The sequence below is a fragment of the Sminthopsis crassicaudata genome, chromosome 5, assembly GCF_048593235.1.
Source record: "Sminthopsis crassicaudata isolate SCR6 chromosome 5, ASM4859323v1, whole genome shotgun sequence".
NCBI classification, from domain to species: domain Eukaryota; kingdom Metazoa; phylum Chordata; class Mammalia; order Dasyuromorphia; family Dasyuridae; genus Sminthopsis; species Sminthopsis crassicaudata.
This window is the reverse complement of record NC_133621.1, coordinates 62,853,449-62,865,723: the sequence shown is the minus strand read 5'-3', so window position 1 is coordinate 62,865,723 and position 12,275 is coordinate 62,853,449.

Genomic DNA, 12,275 nt, shown 5'->3' with positions numbered 1-12,275 from the left:
CTGAAGCTGGATTTGAACACAGAAAGATGGTTCTTCCTAACTGTAAGCCCAGATTCTATCTACTGAGCCACTTAGTTGCTCAGTTTGAGATTCAAATCCTATCTCAAAACACCAGTTATATAACTCTGGGTCAGCTACTCAACCTTAAGCTCTTTCAGCCTCATTTTTCTTATCTGTGAAATGGCATCTTCCTTACCGGGTTGTTAGGAGAACCAAATAAGATAAAATTTAAAGTGCTATATAAATTCAACCATTTATTATCTGCAAAGTGAAAGAGGTGATCTATTAAATTTCACTCCAGTTCAAAATCTGTAATCCAGTGATTTGTGAGGGATTATGAATTATAGGAAACTACTGGTTAAGGGACATAAGTTGGAGGAGTGTCAAGGATGAAGATTAATTTTTCATTTTTCAAAGATATTCTTTATGTATGGGAAGAACCTTTCATTTGGTTGGTGTAGGAGAACTCCCAGCATGGGAACTCCTTCCACCAATGCAAATCACAACATGTCTATGCCTTTGGAGCTTGAGGAAAACCTAAGAAATCTTGTCCAAACTCTTTATTTTGTGAAAGAGGAAACTGAAGGCCAAAGATATTAAAAACTCATAAATGCTGAGCCAGGATTTGAATCTAGATTTTCTGATCTTCAATCTAGCATTCTTTACACTGTATCACCTTAAAACCTAGAAGCTTATTTTAGTGGCTCAATGACTTAGCTAGTAGGATCAAATAGGTGAGAACTGAAGCTAGGTTTTCTTGAGCCGAAGCCTAGCATTCTGTTTCACTCTATTATCTTGCCCTCTTTTTATATTAATAACATTTTATTTTTTCTTCAATTACATGTAAAGACAAGTTTTAACATTCATTTGAAAAATTTTGACTTCCAAGTTTTCTTCTTCCCATCCTCACCTTCCCACTCCCTGAGACAGGAAGCAATTTGATACAGGTTTTGATTTAATGCATCACCTCTTTCATAGACATTTGCCTAACACATGTGCATCTTATTGTCATCTTTTGTGTTCATGTTTCTGAATTTTACAGACACACTCAAATCCTCCTAGGTTATTGACTTCCTTGTCCGTCTCTTTCCCATCCCACCAGACTACAAACACCTAAAGTAACACCTTAGGGAGTTATTTTTCCTGTGAATCATAGAGAAAAACAGAAGCATAAAGTTTTGTATCTTCCCCTTCTCGCTACCCTGCCCCAGTCAAAATTATTGAAAACTAAAACTCCTTAAAAACATAAACAAACAAAAAAACTCCTTAAAATATTGAAAACTTAAACTCCTTAAAAGACAAGAAATCTGCAGAGGTCATGATGGAGATGAATCCCCTTATCTTAGATGCCAGCTACATAATTTTCTGTTTGTCACCATTCCCAGGAAAGATTTTTGTACTGTCGCCACGGACAATCCATAAAGGTCGATTTCAACAACATTGCAATTACAACTCAACATACGAAGGGTAATAAAAACCATTGAACTGTATTTTGGGAGCAGCAGCGACCCTATTAATGTGAAATGAGAAACCCGGGTGATTTTAAGAACCAAGCACTCTGCTTGCATAGCTCACTACATCTCATTACATTATTAGGAGCAATAATAGCCTTTAGATAATGGCACAGCCATTCAACCACAACAAATTTGCAAAGCAGTTTCTTTTAAAGGTGGGGAGGGGGGAAAGTGATGGTGGTGATTAAAAAAACTCCAGAAGGAAATATTTTTTCTTTTTTCTTTTTTTTTCCATCTTAGGCCTTTATCTAAATACTGTTTGTTTAGGGTCATAGAAAGATGTTTTGCTAATGGATTTGGGTCTCCTTCAGTGCTCAAGTTACTCCTAGCCCAAAGACTCAAGTAGATGCTTAAAGAAGCAGCTCTGACTACTGGGGAATAAAATGTTAGATCTGGGATCAACAGCTTCTGAGTCTATACTCTGCCTCAGATATTTATTTGGTAGCTATGTAAATTCGAGCAATTCAATTAGTATTTGTAAGTCTCAGTTTCATCATCTGTAAAGTAGGGTAATAATAGCTCCGTTCTCACAGGACCTTGTGAAGCTCAAATAAGGCAATATCTTTACAGCTATATATCTATATCTTCCTCCTTCCCTCCCTTTTCTCCTCCCCCCTTCTCTCTCTTTCATACTTTTGCAATTCTTTGCAAACTTAGACCAGTCTAGGAAGCGTATAGTTTTGGGCCTCTGGGTTCCAAGTAATCCTGAGGGGTTTGGTAATATGCTTTTCTGTCCTGAATTCCAGCTCCCAGCCCCATCCATTTAATCCCTTAATATCCCTCCCTCCCTCTCTTTCCCTCCCTTTTTCTCTTTCCAATCAGGGCTAAGTGACTTGTCTGGGTCAGACAGCTAGTGTCAAATGTCTGAGACTGGATTTGAAGTTAGGTCCTCCTGACTCCAATGCTGGTGCTCTTTCACATAGATAGCTGTGTCACACTGCCCCTCACTCAGTTAGCTTTTGCAGAGGAATATTCCCTTTAAAGGTATAGCAAGAAAGGATATACAAATACATCTCCTCGATACCTTGGAGGCACACTCCCATCTATGCCTTGGTCTATGAGTGGGCTCCAAACTTAGTTTCTACATAGCATTAGTTCTGCCAAGTTCAGGTCTAGATATGGTATGACTGCTGTCTGTAGGGTCTCCTTCTGCTGGCCTGGGCCTTCATGGTACCCAGGGTCTCTCTTCTAGGACATGGTGTCTCAGTGAATTTTTGCCCACTAGCACGAACAGAATTAGCCAAAAGGACAAAGGCAGGGGAGATATGGCAGAACTCTAGGGCCTTTTGAATGCTTCCATAACCAAAGAGGTTTTTCTTCATCACATGGTTAGCCACCCAGAACCAGCTCCAGAATGTCCACAAGTGCTTCACAGTCTTTCCAAAACACTTTCTTTAAAGGAAATCACTAATTTTCATGAACCAGAGTTTCCCAGCATCTGCAAGAGGGAAAGTTGCAGCAGCTGAGCAGACTGATAGGATCCAGATTCTTATTCTGGAACTATGTAAATGCTGGTTATTAATCATTCAGTAAGCATTTATTAAGTGCCCACTATGTGCCAGGCACTGTGCTAAGGACTGGTAATACAAAGAAAAGCAAAAGACAGTTTTTCTTATTATGACTGCTTCCGAGTATGCAAAGGACTTTATATACATAACCTCATTTGAACCACACAACAATCCCCCCCCCCCCCCCCAAAGCTGGGGTTAAGTGACTTGCCCAGGGTCACAGCTAGGAAGTGTTAAGGTCTGAGACCAGATTTGAACTTGGGTCCTCCTGAATTCTGGGCTGGTGCGCCACCACTGCGCCACCTAGCTGCCCCCACAACAGTTCTTTGAGGTAGATTCTATAGGTTTTAATCAATTAACCAGTCAACAAATATTTATTAAGCATCTATTATGTGCAAGGCACTGGAAATCAAAAATGAAACAGTGTTTGACTTTAAAAGGTTATGTATATCCAGGGAGACATTGTGTAAACATGGACACTTATGCAAACTATATGTTAAATGAATATGAGATATTTTGAGAGGGGAGGTACTAGAAGTAAGGGATTAAAGGAAATAGGATGTTAGGAGACAGAAGTGAACAAAGAATGTATTTTAGTCAATCAGGAAACAGAAAATAAATTACTCAGCATTTTGAGTCCAGATTTCTCCTGATTTAAAATCTAACACTATGGCCATTATATTCTGCTACCATTAACATTACCTAGCCATTGAAATATCATGAGTTAATGAAAAATTTACCACTTCTTCCGTGCAAAAATGATGCTTCTGATTTGGCTCCCACAGTTGTATTAGTGTTTGTTACAAATAAAAATGAGTACAACTTCAAAAAATCTGGGACATAAAAGTCCTACTTTTCAGTGACCCTAATGGATTGATTCATTGTTTTTTTTTTTTTTTTTTTAAACTTATTATTGACATAGATGTATAAGCTATGGAGATGGACATTGAGGGGATAGCCTGACTATAGAACACAATGGGACAGCTTTTATTCTTCCACACTTGTATCTAGAAATCTTCACTATTTACCTGTAATTAAGGGGCATCTTGGTGGTATGATGGATAGAGCACTGGGCCTGGAATCAAGGAAAGCCTGAATTCAAATGTGGCTTCAGACACTTATAAGCTGTATGACTATGGATGAGTAATTTAACCCAGTTTGCTCAGTTTCCTCATCTGTAAAACGAGTGCTGAAGGAAATGGCAAACAACTTTTATATTCAGGCCGAGAATACCCCAGATTAGATCCTGAGAAGTTGGGGATTGAACAACAAAGCACATGGAAACATCCACTCCCCCAGCTCCACCTACCATTCTTTCCCAGAATGGTTACCACCCCTAACAGCTCCACCCATGACCCTCCTAAGAAAATATCACAAAGGGAAGTGATGAAACCCAAGGCCTTGGGACATACCAAGAACTATTGGTAATGCTTTGAAGTACTTTGCTGTCCTTGTTGGGAAATAAGACTCTTAACAAATGAGCTTGAAGGACTGAATGATGAGAGCACAACCCTGTATTTCCATGGCCTATATGGTCACCTAGTGGTCAGAAAGAATTAGTTTGCCTCCTGAAAACATTTGACTTAAAACCAAGGAGTGACTCAAGATTGCCTCAGGGTATTCCTGAATACTTATTTTTAAATTTCAGGGAATCAACAGAATTTTAGAGCTCATAATTCTAGAGCTAGAAGGTACCTTAGAGACCATGTAGTCCAAACTGATTATTTTATATACGAGGCATTTACTATATTTGTTTACCCAAAGGGCATTTATTTGGCATTTTCTTTGACTACAAATCCAACTCCTTTGATTCAAATCCAACTACTTTATCATCTATTACCAATCTTCATTTTATGTATGAGGAAACAGGCTCTCTAGCTCAAGGTCACATCGCTAATTAATGATAGATTTACCACTAATCTGATAATATCTCTGGGTACTTCAAAGGAATTTGATATAGCTTTCCTTAAAGATATGTCCATACTAAAAAAATAAATTATCCTTCCCTTAAGTACTTGTTATTATTGTTATTTTTTGTCTTTTAACTTCTGCCTGATGAATACATTTTCCATAGTCTTCCCAGTGGGTAGAGCATTAGGTCTGGACTCAAGAAAACCTGAGTTCAGATATGGCTTCAGGTATTTATTAGCTGTGCGATTGTGGGCAAGTCCCTTAACACCGTTTGTCCACGGGAGAAGGAAATAGCAAACTACTTCAATATTTTGGTCACAAAAACCCCATGGATAGCATTGGTGTGCCACAGTCCACAGGATCACAAAGAGTTGGATACAACTGAAGAACTGAACAATAGCCTTCCCAGAATGCTCTCACAAGCCTGCAGGTTAGCCTAAGCCTCTCACTAATTAGCTATATAACATTGAGTTGATGTCTCTTGGAGTCTGTTTCCTAAATCTAAGATGAAGGATCTTAGGGTAAGAAAAAAATGACTGCTCTGAGTCAGAAGGTCTTGATTCCAATTCTAGTTCTTCCACTGTAGGGCTGTACAAGTCACTCACCCTCTCTGTGTTTCTTGATATTCAAAATGAAAACATTAGAGGCAGATGATGGATAAAGGTCTACTCTCTTCAACTCCAATAGAATTCCTGGAAAGAAGACTGAATTGAGAGTTGCAGTTCTTGGAGAGGAAAGACCTTTTTACTGTTTCTCCTATTCTCCCAAAGGCAGGTGAGTCAAACTGAGAGGAAGAGAAAATGAAAGGAGCCCATATAAGTGGCCCTCCTAGTAGTGAACCTGTTCCTATGGGGGAAACAGTGTGAGAGCTCCACAGAGAGAGATAATTGAGGATCTGTCTTATCTGAGTTTATTTGGCTACATGTGTTGCATAGGTTTGTACTTTATTTTCAGTGTATTATAAGTTCTTTCCCTTCTTTTCTTATTGATGCTGTATGTATATGTGGGAGAACGTATGTACTAGCTTGTGTGCTTGTGTGTGTGTGTGTGGATGTGTGAGGTGTGTGTTATAGCTTCTGTTCTTATGTCATCTTCAATAAATGACTTAGGTTTGAACTACTTGTATCTATGGCCTATTAGGTGAAAGATCACCTGTAGAGACTTCTGAGTTATTGATTTAGACCCAGAGGGTAACCCCTATTACTTGAATAAGAATCCTGCTGGGTTCCAACTTGTAACTGATTTCCTAATTTAGGATATAGTTCAGAGGGGGTGCTACAATACCATTGACCATAGTTTTTATATGTGCTATGCCTTTATAAACCCACCAAATACTTTATATACAATAAGGAATGCGAGAAGGTGTGGGAAGGCAAAGAAGAAAGAAAATTATACTTCAGTAACCATGGTGTGGATGAACCACATCTCAATTTCTTCTTTCCTTCAGGAAAATAATTATAATTCATACTTTTATCTCACTTTAGGGTTCACCAAATGCTTTCTCCCTCAACTCCATGAGGTAGATAAGGCAAATAGCAGAGCCTCAGCTTTATAGATGAAGAACCCAAAATTCAGAGGGCATACAGCATCACACAGCAAGTAAGTAGAAGAGTTGCGTCTTGCTTGTTGTTTTTATTATATCTCACTTCTCCTAATACATTAAAAAAGTGCCTTTTGGACTGAAAAGACTGATCAGCTTAAAAAGTGTTTTGCCTCTCTTTCTAATGAAAATCTCAGTTTGATAATTGTTAATGAACCTTTTCCCCTTGAGAAACAGTTCTGGGAGTAAGTAGCAGACACTTTTTAGTAAATACCTTGTGTCTGAGGCTGGAACACTTCAGTTGAATCTTAATTTTCAGCTGTGCAGGTGTGTCTGTGTTACCAATTGGCTGCCTATCAAACTGAAATCTGATTTGCCTCATTGACAAACTGTTGCTCACACCAAGCTGTCATTAGTTTTCTTTTTAAAAATATTTTTTATTGAAGTTTTTTATTTTCAAAACATACACAAGGATAATTTTTCAACATTGAGCCTTGAAAAACTTTATGTTCCAATTTCCGCCCTCCCTTCTTCCACACCCCTTCCCTAGATGGCATGTAATCCAATATATGTTAAACATGGTAAAAATGTCATTAGTTTTCTGAATGCCATGTGCTTCTTCAATGGTACCAAACCTTCTCCATTTTCTACCTTTTTAAAAAAATTGTTTTTTATTTATCAAGTAAGAATTCTTGTCTTAGCCTCTCATTCATGACAGCACCAGCACTAACCATTCTCTAAAGCCAAGCTAAAATGCTACAACCTCCAGGAAGTCCTCCCTTATGTCCTACAAGTAAAAAAGGCTCCTTTCTACCTCAGCTCTGATCTAGCATTTTGGTCTGTGTAATGCCAAGAGCTCTGAAGGTGGGATCAGAAAGTTTGATCTAGAATCCTGGCTTTGCTTCTGATCTTGGGCAAAACACTAATTTTTCCAAGCCTCAGTTCCTTCATATATAAAATGAGAATTATAAGACCTAAAGAACCTTACCATAGAAGCTTGTTGTCATATAATGTATGCAACATGTTATAATTTGTATGTGAACATTGTGAGAGAAGTGTTTTGTTAAAGCTTCTCCCTTTTTTGTACTACTTTGAAATTGTGTATAGGCTATATATGTCTGTAGTTTGGGAGTTTCTTGAAAGCAGGGATGGAGGTCACCCTCACTTTTTCTTTTTCCTTCACTGCCTAGTACAATGTTCTGTACTTAGTGAGTATTCAACAAATGTTTGTTGGGTTGAGTTCAATTTGCATTTTAAACTATGAAGACATAAATTAACTCAGATATAATTTTGCATCATTTTTTAAACTGTTGTTTTTTTACCTTCGATAATTCTATTCAAGATTGGCTATAAATTTTCTATTCCTTGGCCTTTGATTTGTAATAATTTTTTGATTTTCATTTTATCTTCTGCCCTATCTCATTCTTCGATCGCTTCTATTTTGACAGGCTGGAAAATTAAAGCCATCTGGCAAAACCTGGGCTAATATGCTCTAAATGTGTTTTTCTACATAATCTTCAAGAGAGGATTTTCCTCTCTTGAATAGAATAAGGATAATAAACAAACTATGTTTTTCTTGTATTTTTAGAGGGCTCCTTCCCCAGAAGGGTCACAAATATGGATGAAAAATAAGTTTTTACTTTTAAAGCAATACATTTTTATAACCAAACCCCATGTGTCCGGGTAGAGATGCTCTTAAAAAAATCTTTCCTTTCTGTTTGGCATGTATTATATATTTTAATCTTTCTATTGATGTAGAATTTCTTATGAATGATACCACTTGTCATGGAAGGAACTTATTTTGAGACTGTTACACAAGTAATAAATCTTTAAAATTGTAACAAACCATTTCAAGGTATATTTTGTCCTGTGGCTAAATCAGGGTATGCATAAACTCTACTTTGGTTTCTTTTTTTCTTTTGAGAAGTAATTATAATTTACATTTAGATCTTACTTTACAAAGCACTTCTCTCATAACTCTGTGAGCACCCAGGTGCTCTCTGCAGGGGAACTCTGTGGTCCACCACCAAAACTACACTAGGAGAGAAGAGGGTCCGGGGATGACAGATGGATTACCATCAGAGAATATCAGGATTGGTTTTTGCTACCAAGGATCACTTCCTTATTATTTACACTAAAATATAAGCATCTGAGAAGCAGGAATTATGCCTTAAACTTCTGAATCTGTACAGTGCTTACATTGGCCCATTAGATAGTACATTGGCCTTGGAGTGAGGAGGATATGAGTTCAAATCTGGCCTCAGACATTTGACACTTGCTAGCTCTGTGACCCTGGGAAAATCACTTAACCCTGATTGCTTTGCTAAAAAATATTAATCAGAAAGATTTCTCTTTTCCCATAGTAGTCAATACCTTCCAAATCATCTGTAATGTAAAAGAGTTCACTACAGCACTGATCACAGACTTACATTGTCTCTTTCAAATCAGCTTTTAAATGGCATTTTAGAATAATAAGAGTCTGTCCTGCTTTTCTTTGTATTTTTTTTTTAACAAAGCTTTTTATTTTCAAATCATATGCACAGATAATTTGACAACATTGACCCTCGCACAGCCTTGTGTTTCAGATTTTTCTCCTTCCTCCATCCCCCTCCCCTAAATGGTAAGAAATCCAATATATGTTAAACATGTTAAAATATATATTAAATCCAATATGTATAAACATATTTATACAATTCTCTTGTTGCACAAGAGAAATCAGATCAAAAAAAGAAAGTAAATGAGTAAGAACACAAAATACAAGCGAACAACAATAAAAACAGTGAGAATGTTATTTTGGGATCCACATTCAGTTCCTACAGTCCTCTCTCTGGGTGCAGGCTTTGAGGGCAGGCATCTACCCTACTTTGAAATTGGACATCATAAAGTACACCAGATTTCTGTTGTATTTATATAATAATGTATATTATAATATATTATCCTCTATTGAAATACATTCACCTTTTTCTTGAGCAATTCTTCAAGTTGTTCAGGTAAAAGTTCCTAGCTACCCTCAACCCAGTGAACTACTTTCTCATTTTGGCAGGGTATATTTTCATGTGATAGTTTTTCCAATTACTAGTCAAATTCTTGCTCTTCCACTTCCTCTTCTATTTTCAGCTTCTTTCCCCTGCCCCACTTCTCCATCTTTGCTTCTCATCCTCTAGTTTCTTCCTCTTTTATGGGGGAGGGCAAGTATCTACTTCCTTTTTATAAACCATTACTTGTTTGTTTTTTATTTTTGTTGTTTATTTTTGATATTTACATGTTTATTTATACTAGTGATTTATCTTTATTATTTCTTGTTATCTTCATACTTTTCCAGGTTTCTTCTGACTGTGTAAAGTAGAAAGAGTTCTTGATCTGAAGTCAGAAACCCTAGGTTTTTGACATGACTCTCACTTTGTGTGAATATTTTAATTTTGATCATTTGCAAAATGGGTACTATAATATTCGCACTATCTACTCCATAGGTTGTTATGAGGAAGATTCTTTGTTGTTGTTTTTTATTAATTTTATAATTATAAATTTTTTTGACAGTACATATGCATGAGTAATTTTTTTTATAACATTATCCCTTTTATTCATTTTTCCAAAATTTCCCCTTCCTCCCTCTATTCCCTCCCCTAGATGACAGGCAATCCCTGTACATATTAAATGTGTTACAGAATAACCTAGATACAATATATGTGTGTAAATCCAATTTTCTTGTTGTACGTTAAGAATTGGATTCCGAAGGTATAAGTAACCTGGGTAGAAAGACAGTAGTGCTAACAGTTTACACTCATTTCCCAGTGTTCCTTCTCTGGGTGTAGTTGTTTCTGTCCATCATTGATCAACTGGAAGTGAGTTGGATCTTCTTTATGTTGAAGATATCCACCTCCATCAGAATACATCTTCATACAGCATCATTGTTGAAGTATATAGTGATCTTCTGGTTCTGCTCATTTCACTCAGCATCAGTTCATGTAAGTCTCTCCAAGCCTCTCTGTATTCCTCCTGCTGGTCATTTCTTACAGAGCAATAATATTCCATAACCTTCATATACCACAATTTACCCAACCATTCTCCAATTGATGGGCATCCATTCATCTTCCAGTTTCTAGCCACTATGAAAAGAGCTGCCACAAACATTTTGGCACATACAGGTCTCTTTCTCAACTTTAGTATTTCCTTGGGATATAAGCCCAGTAGCAGCACTGCTGGATCAAAGGGTATGCACAATTTGATAACTTTTTTGGGCATAGTTCCAAATTGCTCTCCAGAATGGCTGGATTCTTTCACAACTCCACCAACAATGTATCAGTGTCCCAGTTTTCCCACAGCCCCTCCAACATTCATCATTATTTGTTCCTGTCATCTTAGCCAATCTGACAGGTGTGTAGTGGTATCTCAGAGTGGTCTTAATTTGCATTTCTCTGATCAGTAGTGATTTGGAACACTCTTTCATATGAGTGGATATAGTTTCAATTTCATCATCTGAAAATCATCTGTTCATATCCCTTGACTATTTATCAATTGGAGAATGGTTTGATTTCTTATAAATTAGGGTCAGTTCTCTATATATTTTGGAAATGAGACCTTTGTCAGAACCTTTAACTGTAAAAATATTTTCCCAATTTGTTACTTCCCTTCTAATCTTTTTTAAAAAAGGAAGATTCTTTGTAAGCTATCAAGTATTTTATAAATATGAGCTATTATTGCTATTATCTATAGTTTTTTTTAATCAAGAAATTTCCAGTGGATCATCTAGCAAATACTAGGGTGAAAACTTTGTTTGTTAATGAAAATGAGAAGACAGTATCTAGAGGGGAGATGTCTCTGGGTACCTTTTATAAATTGATATTGAGAAATTCTCCATTGCAAACTCCATTCCAGAGAGTGAGGGAAAGTTAGAACCAGAAAGTTTTGTATAGACTATCAACATCATGCAATAATCTAAAATTAATTACTAGGATATGGATAACTAAATTGGACAAGGAAGTTAAAGGCAGTATTTTTAGAAGAAGTAGGTTCAATACTATGATTAAGAACTGATTTTAATGTAATTTGGTTTTAAGTAAATTTGCCAGGGAGATTAAAAATAACAAAACAGGAGTGTAGGTTGGACAAAGAATTCCCTAATTTGCTGTACTCGATATTTTGGGGAAATGTACAGGATGGGTGGTCCTCTAGTACTCTCTAATTCTGCTGTTAACTCCTGATATGGTTACCCATACATTAGCCACTGTAAAAGTTTTCTCTAAGCAGTATAATGAGTAAGTGTTAAGAGAAGAAAATGATAAAGGAAGAAAGGAAAAAAAAACAACAAAGAAAAGAAATTATTGTTAAGGATGAAGTAAGAGTAGAGGTTAGAGAAAGCATGAAGAAATATACTATTGAGAAACTCATGTATTTAACAATCATATACTAAATAGAATGGAGACTTCTGCTGCATGGGGTTCAAATGGACCTCATTGGATAGTTTTCCCACTTACAATTTGGGGATGGATGATTTGTGAACATCAGGGCTGTGGGTAACAAGGGAGCATAGTGAGTGTAGTAATAGAAAACCAGGAGAAGGAAAGCTAAGATTCGGTTGGAAGACTAGAAACCAGAGAAATTACCCAGAAGAGTTGAGAAATATTCAAAATCTAGCAAATAATATAGAATCATGGATCTGGAGCTAAGTAAGCAGTGCACAGAGTGTATATATAGCTGAAAACTCAAGGCAAGAATGAAATTACATACATAGATAGCAACCAGGGAGATGAAGATATCAAAGAGCAAGAGAAGACAATTTAGTCAAAAACTGGGCAGTCAGGC